Source organism: Eurosta solidaginis, chromosome 2, assembly GCF_040869045.1.
Source record: "Eurosta solidaginis isolate ZX-2024a chromosome 2, ASM4086904v1, whole genome shotgun sequence".
Taxonomy (NCBI): domain Eukaryota; kingdom Metazoa; phylum Arthropoda; class Insecta; order Diptera; family Tephritidae; genus Eurosta; species Eurosta solidaginis.
Genome location: NC_090320.1, coordinates 254,160,885 through 254,174,354, shown reverse-complemented (window position 1 = coordinate 254,174,354; position 13,470 = coordinate 254,160,885). Strand labels below are relative to the sequence as shown.

The 13,470-nt window shown below is 35.7% G+C and overlaps 1 protein-coding gene across 16 annotated transcripts in view; it reads right to left on the bottom strand.

The window, feature by feature from the left end:
• The window catches only part of kek2 (kekkon 2), an 894,871-nt gene that overhangs the window by 83,469 nt on the left and 797,932 nt on the right, over positions 1–13,470 (bottom strand). For 4 of the 16 annotated variants that reach the window (XM_067767638.1, XM_067767637.1, XM_067767639.1 and 1 more), the window contains one exon: positions 4,353–4,377. The exons of 8 other annotated variants lie outside the window; for them this stretch is intronic. The gene's annotated coding sequence lies outside the window, so the exon portion shown is untranslated. Of the gene's footprint in view, positions 1–4,169; positions 4,378–13,470 lie in introns of those variants that run through there. 4 more of the 16 variants (XM_067767645.1, XM_067767636.1, XM_067767635.1 and 1 more) reach the window with 2 other exon arrangements.

The following is a 13,470-nucleotide window of genomic DNA, read 5'->3' as shown; positions in this document are numbered from 1 at the left end:
TGTTAAACCAAAGAAATTAAAGTCAAAACGAAAGAAAAATCTGATTTTCAACTAACTGCTTTTGCAACTCATTCAACTGGAGCATAAAGACTGGAAGCAACAAATTGCTAGCTAATGAGAATTGGCTGTGTCCAATGATTTCTCAGAAACAAGTAGAGAAAATGAAGGAGCAAGAAAAAAGGAAATTTTCTGTAGGAAAAAATAATTACGAAGAAAAAAAATATTTTTAAATTAACAAATTGATTATGTATTTGATTTCGTTTTTTAAGCAGTTTTTTCTTATATTGTTTGAGTTAGATAATGATATTTAAATAAACCTTTGCAGAAGCTTTGATTGGTAAAAGTAGGACGCTTCTTGCTGTTGAAGGTAGAGAGAAAAATCGTATAAGAGGTAAAATATAAAAAATGACTTTTGTTTAATTAAAACATTCAATTGGTTTAAGTAACAAATTTACATAAAAATGTAAACGCTTTGAGGGAAATATTTTAAAATTTAGGTAAAAGATCTTTCTCAAACCGGATTCATACTTAGCAACATTGACTTCATACGGCACGACGGACTATTTTGTGTCAACAACAGCTATCTGTGGTGCCATACACAGTCCCTAACTGGACCAAATAGTTCCTAATTGAACCTGAAAATTATTCCGAACAGTCCAAAAATAATCTGAAAACTATCCAGAAATTGTCCAAAAGAAGCTTCAGAACAGTTGTAGCCTCGACAAAATGAGGTAAAAAATGGATGGGTAGTTTCAAAGTTTGCTATAAGAAACACGATGTACGCCGCAAGTTTGCATTTGACCTAATTACTATTGCGTTTTCCAAGCCGAAGTTGACGGTATTAAAGATGGGGTGAAATGAGTTCTTTCCAGTGCTACTATAGTTAGAAAATTCAAGTTATACCCCGATATCCGAGCGGCAAATAAAGCCATAACGTCAACTGTGGCGCGATCTAGGTCGATATAGGAATGCCTGAGCTCCGTTAAGATGGCCTGGAAATAAAAAAAGATTAAGATCGTCTATGTATGTACGGGTCATGTCAATATCACTGACAATTGATACGCGGGTCTCCTAGAGCGCTTGATTACAACTGAACTCAATTCATAGGGCTGTAGGATACACGGGCTTTGAGTCAGCCAAGTAATCGCTGATTAGTCGCGACCCACTTATGCAGGAAACGATCGAACACGTTTTGTGCGCGTACTTTGCGCTTGCGAAGCTAACATTGCAGCTGTTAGTAGTGATACAGCTGTCAGATCAAGAAGTTGCTAATTACATAGTTTTTTTTCCTAAACATTTTGTAATATTTGACAAGATGAGGGAGTTATTTTATAATAAAAGTCCTCATTTTGACTGAAACCCCCAGCTGGTCGTGAAACAAACTTCTGACAATCCAACCTAACCAACAACTTATTATAGACAAGCAATACACTTTTATTCTGAGCTGGATAGCAGGCGGTCTTCGGGCTCACCACGGCTCATTTATCAATGGTGGTAAGAGTTTCAACAGGTCATGCCCAAAAGGAGGCCACACGGTACGTCTCAGCATACCGGAAACTCCCACTTGCTCAAGTTGCATGGACGACGATAAAGCGGAATCATCGAAACACTTCATGCTTCACTCCCAAACTTTTGTAGAATTACGCGAAGGAATTTCGGTGTCGGAAGACTTATCGAAGATCGGTCTACTTCGAGGGTGCATCGTTATAACAAACGACTTTCTAAGTAGCCACGGCTCTCATGTAGTGTCACAATGGACCTTCGTGTTTTCCAAGTGAGCTTCCCTTCCCGTGGTGGCTCCCACTCAGCCTAACCTAACTGTTTAAAATAATAGTTAAACATAAACAAATAAACATAAACATAAACGTAAACATAAACAAATAAACATAAACGTGAACATAAATAAACATAAACATAAATATAAGCATAAACATAAACATAAACATAAACAAATAAACATAAATGTAAACATAAACAAATAAACATAAACATAAATATAAACATAAACATAAACATAAACATAAAAATAAACATAAACATAAACATAAAATTAAACATAAACATAAACGTAAACATTTTCCGAAGAATAGTTTTTGGCATACAAAAATTGTTAAGCTAAGTCGACTTAGGCACTTTACACTTTATACGTGAGTTTTAATGCGTTATTTAGTTAAAGCTTTCATATCTTATTGTAAAAAACATTTTTTCTGTTGAGGTTTAACACAAATAAATTCTGCTTGTGTTGTGTTGGTATTTGTAGCTTCATATATTTAACAGTAAGCCCACATCATCCCACAAAAATAATGTTCGAGTATAACAGGCTGCTTATAGATTCGGTAATTGTACAGCCTTTTAGGGTATGCAAGATGTTGTTGTCAGTCCATTTGCCTAGCTTTGCTAGTATCTTCCAATGTTAAGTCTTGGGTAAAGTACGCTGCTGTCGGAGATCTCGTTGAGAGGGCGCGAGGTGTGCATTTACTTCGATGGCCAAGCAGCGGTCATAGTGTTTTACTTCACCATCACTTCAAATAAGGCGGTCAACAGCTGCAAAAGCCTATTCAAGCCGCAGCTAACTTCACAGGAATAACCCTTGTATCGGTACCTGCTCGCAGAGAGATTGAGGAGAGAAAGTAGACAAAGAATAAAAGGCAGGAGCCATGCCGAATCCTATGGAGGCGACTGAGGTGCATCATTCTCTTATATCAACCAAATGAAACATATATCTATGACATGTTCGAGGAGCCAAAAGAATCCAACTGATGCTCGTCAAACACCTTCCAAAAGACCAAGTAAACCTGGCCGAATTACGACAGTAGCAGAATAGAGCATCTGCTAAATAGGCCAAGGTAATCACGGGACAACAACCGCTCGGCGTGAATGCTGAGGGAACGAGGATCCCTTTCAAAACATATGCAGGAGCTGTGGTGAAGAAGGCAGCAAAGAAACAGTCGTTTAACATCTGCGTGGTTGACCCGCCTTAGCTTAAACATAAAACAAGTTGGTCCAGTACCGCCAATTTGTAAAAAAATTAAAAGGACGCGGCGCAAATTGGAAGAAAAGCTCGGCCTAAAATCTTTTCGGAGGTTATCGCGCCTTAAATTTCTATTGTGTGCACCAGTTTTTTAAACGGATCACTGACATGTCATATTAATAACAAAAGCAATTGTTTCCAGGCAATGTGCATCAAAATGGTTCCTTATGCGTTTCTTGTGCGCGGGCTGTGGTATCCGGACGCCACAGCAACAGCCAGGTGGTCTCTCGAATACTTGCAATAACTACAACTACTACCAAATTAAATGGAACAACAACAACAACAACAACAACAGCGCCTTTTACAATGTTTTTAAATTTAAAAATAACATGCTTTCTTTTATTTTATGTAAGGGTGGGAGAACATTACCCAAAATTTTTCGAATAATGGGTTGATTAAATTTAGGATCCTAAATTTATTTTAGTAAGAGAATTATGTATTTTGATTTTAAATGATAACTCTTAAAACATTTTTTTATAGAAGAAAGATTTTAGATAAAATTTTTGTTAAAAAAGTACGGCAGCATAACCTCCCAAGAGATTTTATGCCGAGCTTCTCTTCCAATTCTCATCCTGCTTCTTTTTAATTTTTCCTATATTGGCGGGACGGAACCTTCACCCACGGTCTCCGGTGTGGTAGACGCAGCATGCTACCACCACACAATGGCATCCGCCATTTTCACATTTTTGTTATGAACTCGAAATTAGTATGAAATGTTGGAAGTGTAATGCTTTTGCGATTTTGGACGTCAAGTAAATATCTCCATTTACTATCTTTTTGTCAGTTTTGATAAATTTTCTACGTTAGTTGGGTAGCTATATAGAGGGTTTCCGGTTTTCGAAGCAACGTAAACCAACATGTAAGTACATACAAATTTTTAACATTTGTGTTGCAAAATTGTTAATACAAATTTTCAAACAATAAGAAATATTTTGGTTGACGTTAGGCACCAAAACATGTATTTTATTTAGAAAACATAATCCTAATAAGAGTTTTTCTTTCTATGTCAATATTTGTTTTGTTATTAATTTTTTAGCTTATGTATGTTTTAGCAGACGTTTAGTGCGATTAATATATAAAAAAATCAGCAAAAACAAACGACAAAACAATAAACGAAAGCAGTTGATTTACAACTCACAAAATTTCACTTCTTGCCCCTGCAGCGACTGAATTGGCTTTCGGTCATAGTAACGCGGTACGTTAGAATATTTTTTCAAAGGAAGTTGCAACTCAACAGGATTGGTAGTACTCAAAATTACCTGCTTCCAAAATTTAAGACTTTGAATTATAGTTTGTATAGATATAGATTTTGCTATATTACATTTTGTTCAGTGATGTAAGCTCACCTGCAAAGGAAAGAGAAAATAAGTGTATTAAGCACACGACTAAAGTCATTATTGTAATAGGCATATGTATATACTTTTCAGAAAGATAGAACGATTTAAATTTGGTTTCGGGATAGTTTTCACGAACTGCCATTTTCAGTGCCAGTTTTATTGCAGAGATATCCAAAATCTCCCAATATAGATATAATTTTCATCTTTTTGGAAAATAAAGGAGTAAAAAAAAAAAAAAAACAAATAATATTCTAAAAGATACTAAAAGGTAGCAATTTTAGACTTTTGTTAATATTTTTCTTTGCGTGCAACTGTTTGTATGTCAAGCACTTGGATATGTAATTTTCCTGCATGAAAAAAAAAATGGTTTGCTGACTAGTTAGGTGCTTTTGACTGCAGGAAATTTCGAAATGCGTTTACGGCTATGTGTACTGGTATGCAAATTCCACAATTAAATTTAGCAATCTTGCAACATTTGCAAGCTGAACAAACAACAACGCTGACAAATAGAAGCAATTGCGACAACTGTACAACTTGCATGGTTTAAAAACATTTCACCATGTACATACTAGAGGTTTACGCCTATCACTTTATCGGCGGAGGCAGCGTAGGCTTTATTATATACCGGCGGCGCTGGCATACGCCGGTGTTATTACTTTAAAAAACTTGATTTTTCTATTTAAAAATATAATATTTAGGAAAGGTTTTGTTTGTATGTATTTAAGAAAAACAACATGTTGGCCATTTCGGAAAGATCTGGGGATTTGCCTCCAAATCTCGCAGATCGTTCAAACATTTTCAGGAGTAGCTCCTTGCGGAGGCATTGTCCCTCGTCCACTTAATCCAGAGAGGCTTCGAACCTAACCCTGGTCTTTGGAATTGCTGCGTCTGCTGAAAAGAAATAGAGATACATAAAATGGTCACACTTTTGTCTGTATATCTCGAGCAAAGCGTAGTTTGTGGCTCCTTGGCGGTCACGCACAAAGGCGACTTACAGTTGCTATTAATGGTCTTTTAATACTCATGACTCTAGTGGCACAGGTAGCCTCCAGTTTTTTCGGCTGTTTTTAGGAGCTACAATTCCCGATGTGCGTACAGTAGCAATCCCGACTACCAGTCGCTACCACGCCTTCTGGCCCTCACACCATATGACATCACAGAAGCTATACGACTGCGAATTCGAACTCATTCCTTCGTCGGCGTCACTGCCTAGAAGCTCTAGGTGTAGCTCCGAAGACTTTCCCACGGATGTTTTTGTCGCGCTATGCTGCCGAGCTACACCAGAGAAACACCTTGAAACGTGGTAGTGCCTATTCGGCCAAGGATGCTGCCCTCGAAATCATAAGCATCTAAGTGGATATCATTGCGTAACTCACGGGTGAAAATCGTATAATCCTCGGCGCATCTACATAATTAAAATTTGACAAGGACCCTGGATACAATTTTTTAAATGTAGACGAAAGTTTGGAGACGCTTGTATTCACAACATTGATTTCAATAGCGTTCGTTAAATCGAAACGATATTTTAGAATGAAAGTCGACCGATTTTAAGTTGAAAGATATTAACTGCGGTTTTCCGGCCTTATGATATAAAAGCTCATTGTGGATGACTAGATCGACTGTCCACTACGTTAGGGTAGTGCCAACCACGGTCATTAGTTCGACTATCTTGGGAAAGCTTTTGCTTCACCACTTTGATTGTTCTATCGAAGGACAAAGCCTCACCTACGTATTCACATTTTTAAAAGGAGCCGTAACGTGTGGTGATATTTAAACGTGGTGATATTTAAACGTGGTTGACAGGCTATAATGTGATTCACTCCAAGAGCCTAGTTTTGGACAGGTCAGCCAACTTTAGGAAATGCCAAACCGGGAGGCTTTAATGTTGAAGGGTGAAGTGTGAAAATCAAAATTAACATTTCAGGCGTTTCGCAAATAAACAACAGATGTTTGAATGTAGGCCCAAGTGATTTTTCAAACCCGTCTCATACCTACATATATCCTCAACTTAAGTATGAGGCAAGAATAATTTCAAAGGAGTGTTTATGCCCCACTTATTTCGCTTATTCTTTCAGCCATTCGCAATATAAAATTTTTAACAAAATCGGAACCTTTTTTGGGTAATTTGCTTTTTTTTACAACTTGAGGACATTTTGAAATCATATTCGCCTTGGGTCATTCTATTTGAATTCATTGTTCATTATTAATTTTTTTTTTAATTATGCAAAGTGAGTATTTATATTTTTTATATAATTTTTCTTTTAGTGTTTTGTTTTAATAACTTGATGAATTGGGTGATGCAAATTCCGTGTTAATCTGGCATTGAAAGCGCCAGTTTTTTTAAATTATTTTTGAACGGGTAGAAAGTTACATTTCGCAACTGGATTCTTATATCTGGCAGTGATGCGCATCCGTCGATACCCCTTTCGACTATATCCGTTTTCGGCATGAACAATAAATGGCCCAGATAGTCTTAAATGAGTAGAAAATATAGTACCGCGTCGAACGCCGCCGCCGCCGCGGCGCCGATATTTTTGAAATTCGGCGGCGGCGTGCAAAAAACGACTAAAATCGGCGGCGGCGGCAGCGTTTATCGGCGGCGTATATTTCTAATACATACATTCATACTCACACAACCAGATAAAAAATTCGGTAGGGAATGGCTTATAACAAAGCAAAAACCTGGCGATTCGTTAATAATAGATAATATTAGTTCATATATCGGTAAACTTCCTCTGAGCTCTATACTGAATCAGCCAGTTCAGCCTAACGGAATGTTCTACAATAGGATTATCGCAGTGCCAACAAAAAGAATTAAATGGTTTTCAGCTCTCGTTCAGCTCCTGATTGCAAATTGAAGAAGCGAAAGGAGTAGTACTTTGAAAAGTCCTCGCATTTATATTAGGAAGCCTCCTGAAGCACAGAGAACGAGATACTTAGCGTAGGTAAAAATTAATGTTGAAGTGTTTTACGGTGGTAAGGCCATGACGGGAATACAAAGCATGTATTTTCGAATTTTAATGCAAAAAGGAATGAAAAAATTGACCAACTCCTCATAACCGCCACACAACCCATCATTAGTTATTTGTAAATTATAAAAATAAATTGAGTCGGATCGGAATCTCGGTCTTAGCCGAAAACAAAGCTATATTAAGCCAATATCAAACCAATCACAAACTGATTACCTGTGTGTTGTTGATATTATTGTCAATATCACGCCAATAATAATTCGATAAAATTTATATTACGTTTTTATCGATAAAAAAAATGATGGACGCCATGCCAAGCCAACACATTGCTCATGGTTCATGTTTCCTGAGCACCTAACGCCCGTAGAAAACCGCTTTTAAAAATGTTTGCATTGTCCAGCTATTTATGAGCCGATAATGAAACCATTATCTGTTTCATAACAAAACGATAAGAATTTGAGTTATCGATAGCAAACTGAGAATAAAAGCATCCGAATAAACGATAATTTACCAATAACTCTTATGTAAAGTTGTTAGCGAAAATATACCTATAAAACTTCGATAACACTCTTATAATCATTCGATAATAGCCCAATACTATCCGATTACATGGTTATCGATAAAAAACGATGGCCGCCCAACAAAATCATCACATTGGTTAATGGTTAATGTCCTTTTTATGGTATAGAAAACTGGAGCTATTACGAATGGCACCACAATAGGCCGAAAAGCGCTTGTCTGCTTTGTGCAGGAGAAGCTTTACTAAAGCAAAGGCGTGTTTATCTTCAATTTTTGTAGGAATATCAATTCAGAGTCTTCTACCTTAACTTTTGTCCTAACTTCACAGAGCTTATGTTACATCCACATCCACAGTGACGAAAAGTTCTGGTTATATTAGCTCAAGTGGAATGGCTTATGCCAGCAAGATTATAAGAAAGTTATCGATTTGTTACCAGAAATTTATCGAAAATTTAACGATTATTTATCGAAAAGTTATCACAAAGTTACAGATTTGTTATTAAAATTTATATACTTCGTATAATTAAGCGGGGATTGCTCTCATTGATTTTTATGTACGAAAACATTTTTTTTAAATTTATTTTTTCCTTTATATTAAGCCGGTTGAATGCTTGCCCGCATTTGAAGATCTTGCAATCGATTTTTAAGTAACTTGTCATCGAGCTACAAACGTGAAACTTCACATATAGGTTAAGACCCCGCGAAAAAGGAACAAAATTAGAAACAAAATATCGTTAGGTGGCGCACGTAAAACAGCACAGAGAGGTCAAGACACCAAGACAATGCAACAAAAGGGAAATAATTAACGTTAGTTGGCGCAGGGATCGAAATAATTAGGCAAAAATTTGGAATTTTGGAATTTTGAGATCGATTTTTAAGTAACATCTCACTGATCCACAAACATGAAACCTCACATATAAGTTAAGACACCGAGACAATGCAACAAAAGTAGAAAAAATTCTGTTAGGTGGCGCACGATTAAATAATTAGATGAGAATTTAAAGCGCAATTAATTGAATATATATATTGATAAGTTGACTCCTTTTCTATCCAAATTTTCAATCCAAGTAATGCGCGCTCCACTTCTATATTTTTATATCTCTCTAAATATTTTTACAATTTCTATGACAAGATTTTAAAATCAAAGTTTAGAAAAAATATTACTTTATATAAGGACACATTTTTCGCTTATTTTTATCCATTTGTTTAAAGGAAATGCTTAAAATTGTTTTTTCTTTTTATTGTAATATTGACTTCACCTGTGTGGTTTATTGCATCATGACCAAACCTAAACGAAATTTTCGCTGTCACTTATTCCTTCAGTATTTAGCTCTGCATTGATTTGAAATAAAGATGACAGCACATCTTCCTCCTAATACCAGTCAAATAGTATGCCACATTTTGCCACTTTCGCTCTTAAACTTTTTTTTATAATTTTCGCTTACAACTTTTAATTATTAGAAATGAAAAACTGGGTTAGCAACTACCAATATTTTGGCAAAACTTTTAACTATTTTTCATACTTTTGTATAACACGAAGGAAGAGTGATCATGTCCTACAAATAATCGATAAATCTGACGGCATCGTTTTCCAAATAGTTCTCTAATGGATTCTATCCCAGTTCTCTAATCTAGTTTTCTAGAGAATTAACCATAGACATAGCTTCGCCAAGCTCATTGAAGGTCTTGGGTTAAAGTCCCTCGCAAAGTAACATTAACAACGTAGAAAAACGATGTTTCGATTGGAAAACACGGTCTTCTTAGCGGGATTGCCCCTAAGCAATGGTTTTGCAAATACCCCGAGTGTACATTTGTCGGCATTATACATGTAGGTGCCGTCCTTCCAATTTGTAGGAGAAACTAAAAAGAAGCACAACGCAAATTGGAAGCGAAGTTTAGGCGTTAAATTCCCATGAGGTAAAAGCCGCCAAATATTTTTTTTTGTAAATAGTGGCACTGCTTTCCGAGCGTTTTCTAAAAGCTCGATAAGTGCGACATCCAGCGACATCTATTGCCAAAGTAAAATTCTATTTTGGTTAAATATCGCCTCTTTAAAGGCCCTGGAAAACTTGCCATATTGATAACGCTCAATAGGTAACCATATTTTCAATGAATCATAGATAAATATATATTTGCATCGCTTATTGGTGCCTTAATCTAGAACATTTCATAACTTCATAAAATAGAAAATACCAGAAATTTCAAAACGAAAAATACAATACCCAAAATATGAATAAATTCGCCAACGCAAAAATTGATAGATTATGGATATGGTGGAAAACCAACAACTAATTGGTTGGATATGGTATCAATATGACTAAGGCGTTATTGAATTGCTTCAATATCCGATTAAATGGACATCTATAGAATTCGTTGGATCAGCTGTTTTAAACAGAGTTCACCAGGACCTTAAAGTAGTCATTCTTTCATTTTGTTTTCATCTCGTGATCTATTCATACACGAGGGATCTTTAAAGTTTTGATCAAAGTTTGGTCTCACAACTTAATTCATTTACATGCACCACACTTCCATTGCATACAATAAAAAATATTTATATACTCAGAATTAAAACAATTTATCTGTACATTGTAAATGAAAAAAATAATATCATTACGACTACTGAGCGGAATATCACCATATTTCGAAAACGCCCTATTTCAAAATGTTTCGAAATTCGGCGCTCAGTCGAGTTAGGGTGATATTCCAATCAACAGTCAGTTTATAATAACACCTTTCAGTTACATCCACCTTCTTATAAAGTTTAGAACTTCTGTACTTGTTACATTTGCAAATATAATAGGAAAAACGAAATTTCGATCGCTTAGTACCACCCCACAAAGTTTTCCATTACAAACTCCTCCTGATCCAGCATCTACCAAATAAAAATCTGTCCTACTCATTTCAGCTGAAAAGACTATATCTGTCATCATAAGCTCATTTTGGCTAATCCTTTGTTGAAACGCACAATCCATTACTTGCACTCGCATAGTTTGGAGAATAGGATAATCATTCACATGGTTTGGATCTGTCCAGCCCCATCCACTAACTCTCAACCATGTGTCCGGTAATAAATTTCCTTCGTACAATGGTATTGTTTTTACTGCATCAGTATCAGTATTAAAGGGTGTTACCAGTTTAATGACAGCTATATCATAATAATATTTTCCTGGATACCCAGGATGAATATGATGGCTCTCCACAAAGCTTCCTTGCCCTTGTTCTTCGTATATACGGGTTGCACCACCTTTAACTTTGAGATAAATCGGAAGTCTATCTGCTACGCAACGTGCCACTGTAACCACCGATGTTTCACTGATTAGGGAACCACCACATTTATAGAGACCACAAAAATAAATTGCTACTGAATGGGCGCTGCTCCTTATATTTATAGTCCTCGAATTCGTTTCGCTTAAGAGGCAGCTAAGCAGGAGAAAGAACAGTGCGAAATTCATTTTCGTTTAAAACTTCTTCTACCTTTAAGAATAAAGTACACCGAAATAAATTTTGTGGGCGCTATTTATACCTAAATGAGTTGTGTAAATAAAAAATAAGATTTCAAGAATTTGAAATAACAAAAATACATATAAATTTAAGTTAAAGCTAACTTGTTATACTCAGCGTGCTTTGCACACAGAATGTATTAACTTTGGTAACATAACGAGCATAAACGAATCGAGATAAATATAGACTTCCATATATCAAAATGCTGAGGATGAAAAAGGAATTGATTTAGCCATGAAAAAGGAAAAATATTAATTTTTGAAAATGGGCATAGCACCGCCCTTTTATGACTAAATAATTTTATATCTCAATCAATTTTCTATTCTCAAAGAAAAATTAAATGATCGTAATAAGATTGGGTATACATATTTTCTTTATAGTATGAAATATTTCTAAGAAAAATGGACGGGATCTGTTAAAAACCACGCCAGCTAGTCGTAGACTAGAATATTTAGCTATATCTTAGCGAAAAAAAGTTTGGTATCAATGATATTTCACTTATTAAGATTTATTGTAAGAGGAAATTAGGAGAAATTTTTTTAATGGGCGGTGCCACGCCCCTATTCCGATCAAGCATTACAAATATATCTAGAACCTCAAAAAAAAACAAAATACTCTCGTAACGAAATTCGAAAAAGTAATTCATCTGAAAAGAACCGTGCAATTCAAACTCACGCTGAGTATATACTATTCGGTTACACCCAAACTTAGGCATCCTTACTTGCTTTTTGTTTGATTTAATTAGCTGAATAAACAAGTTGTGCTCTATCAAAAAAACAAATCAAATGTGTTTATTTATTTTATTAATTTATTCTAGCGAAATGAATTGACGCATTTTGATATACTTTATCAAAACAAAATTTCTTTGCAATTGTTTGTTTATTTATATGTGGGCGAATCCCAAGTAAGGTCCATCACGAACCGAAAATAAAAAGTGGTTAGACTTTTTTTGCTTTTAATAAAATTTTGTCTAGACTTTTATTTAGCATTAAAAAAACTTTATAAAACGGAGGTTTATAAATTGATCCTGCCCTTATCTTTATTATTTTTCGAGTAAGCAAACGTCGACTTGAAATTAAAAAAGCTTTCAGGTGTTACATTGGCCTGTTTACTACAATTTTTCTGGAAAGTTCGGGTATGATTTTTTATTGTTGTCTAAAATGTGTCGAGTCCATTACCTCTATTCCACTAGTTGATCCATATATATATGTATCTATATATATAAAAGAAAGTGGTGATGTTTACACTATTTATAACTCAAGAACGAATGAACCGGTTTGGGTGAAAGTTGGTCAAGAGGTAGCTTAGCACCAGGAGACGGTAATAGGACATTTTTATCTCGTTCTGGCCAGTGTCTTGAGATCAAAATGTGGATCTGGGATCCTGGGTTGTGTTTGTACAATATGGCTATCAAGTGGAAGCTGTTAATGAGTACTTTGATACGGGGTAATTTTCGTACCCCTGTGTGACTAGGGTCTGGAGATATAGACCAAAACGTGGACCCGGGTACTACTACGTTTATAGCATATGGATAACAAATGAAAGCTGTCGATGAGTTCTTTAGTAGAGGGTAATTTTCATACCTATTTGTGACTGGCGTCTCGAGATATAGGCCAAAACGTGGATAAGGGTAACACTAGGATATGTTTTTACATTATCGGCATCAAATTGAAGCTGTTGAAGTATGCTTTAGTACAGAGTAAATGTTTCACTGCTGGGTGACTAGGGTCTCAAGATATGGGACAAAACGTGAGCTCGGATACCCCTAGAATGTCTCTGTAATATAAATGAAAGCTGTTGATGAGAGATTTAAAGCAATTTTCATTGTGATATTTGATTTAGACGCATTAATAAAAATTAATAAAAATGCATGCGAAGCCGCATTTACATACGTCCTATTCGATTTGGTATATAAATATGCTTTTACTAGAATTGCGATCCGTTTTTAAGGAAAGTAAACCAGAGACGGACTGGGGCACGGAATGGGACTGGAACAAAATACATACCACCCTCTGGGACTGGCAATAAGGGAAGAAAAAAATGAGTTCAACTTGAAAGAAGAGAAAAGAGGACAGGAGAATGAGACTGAGAAAGAGATAGAGTGAGATGAAGA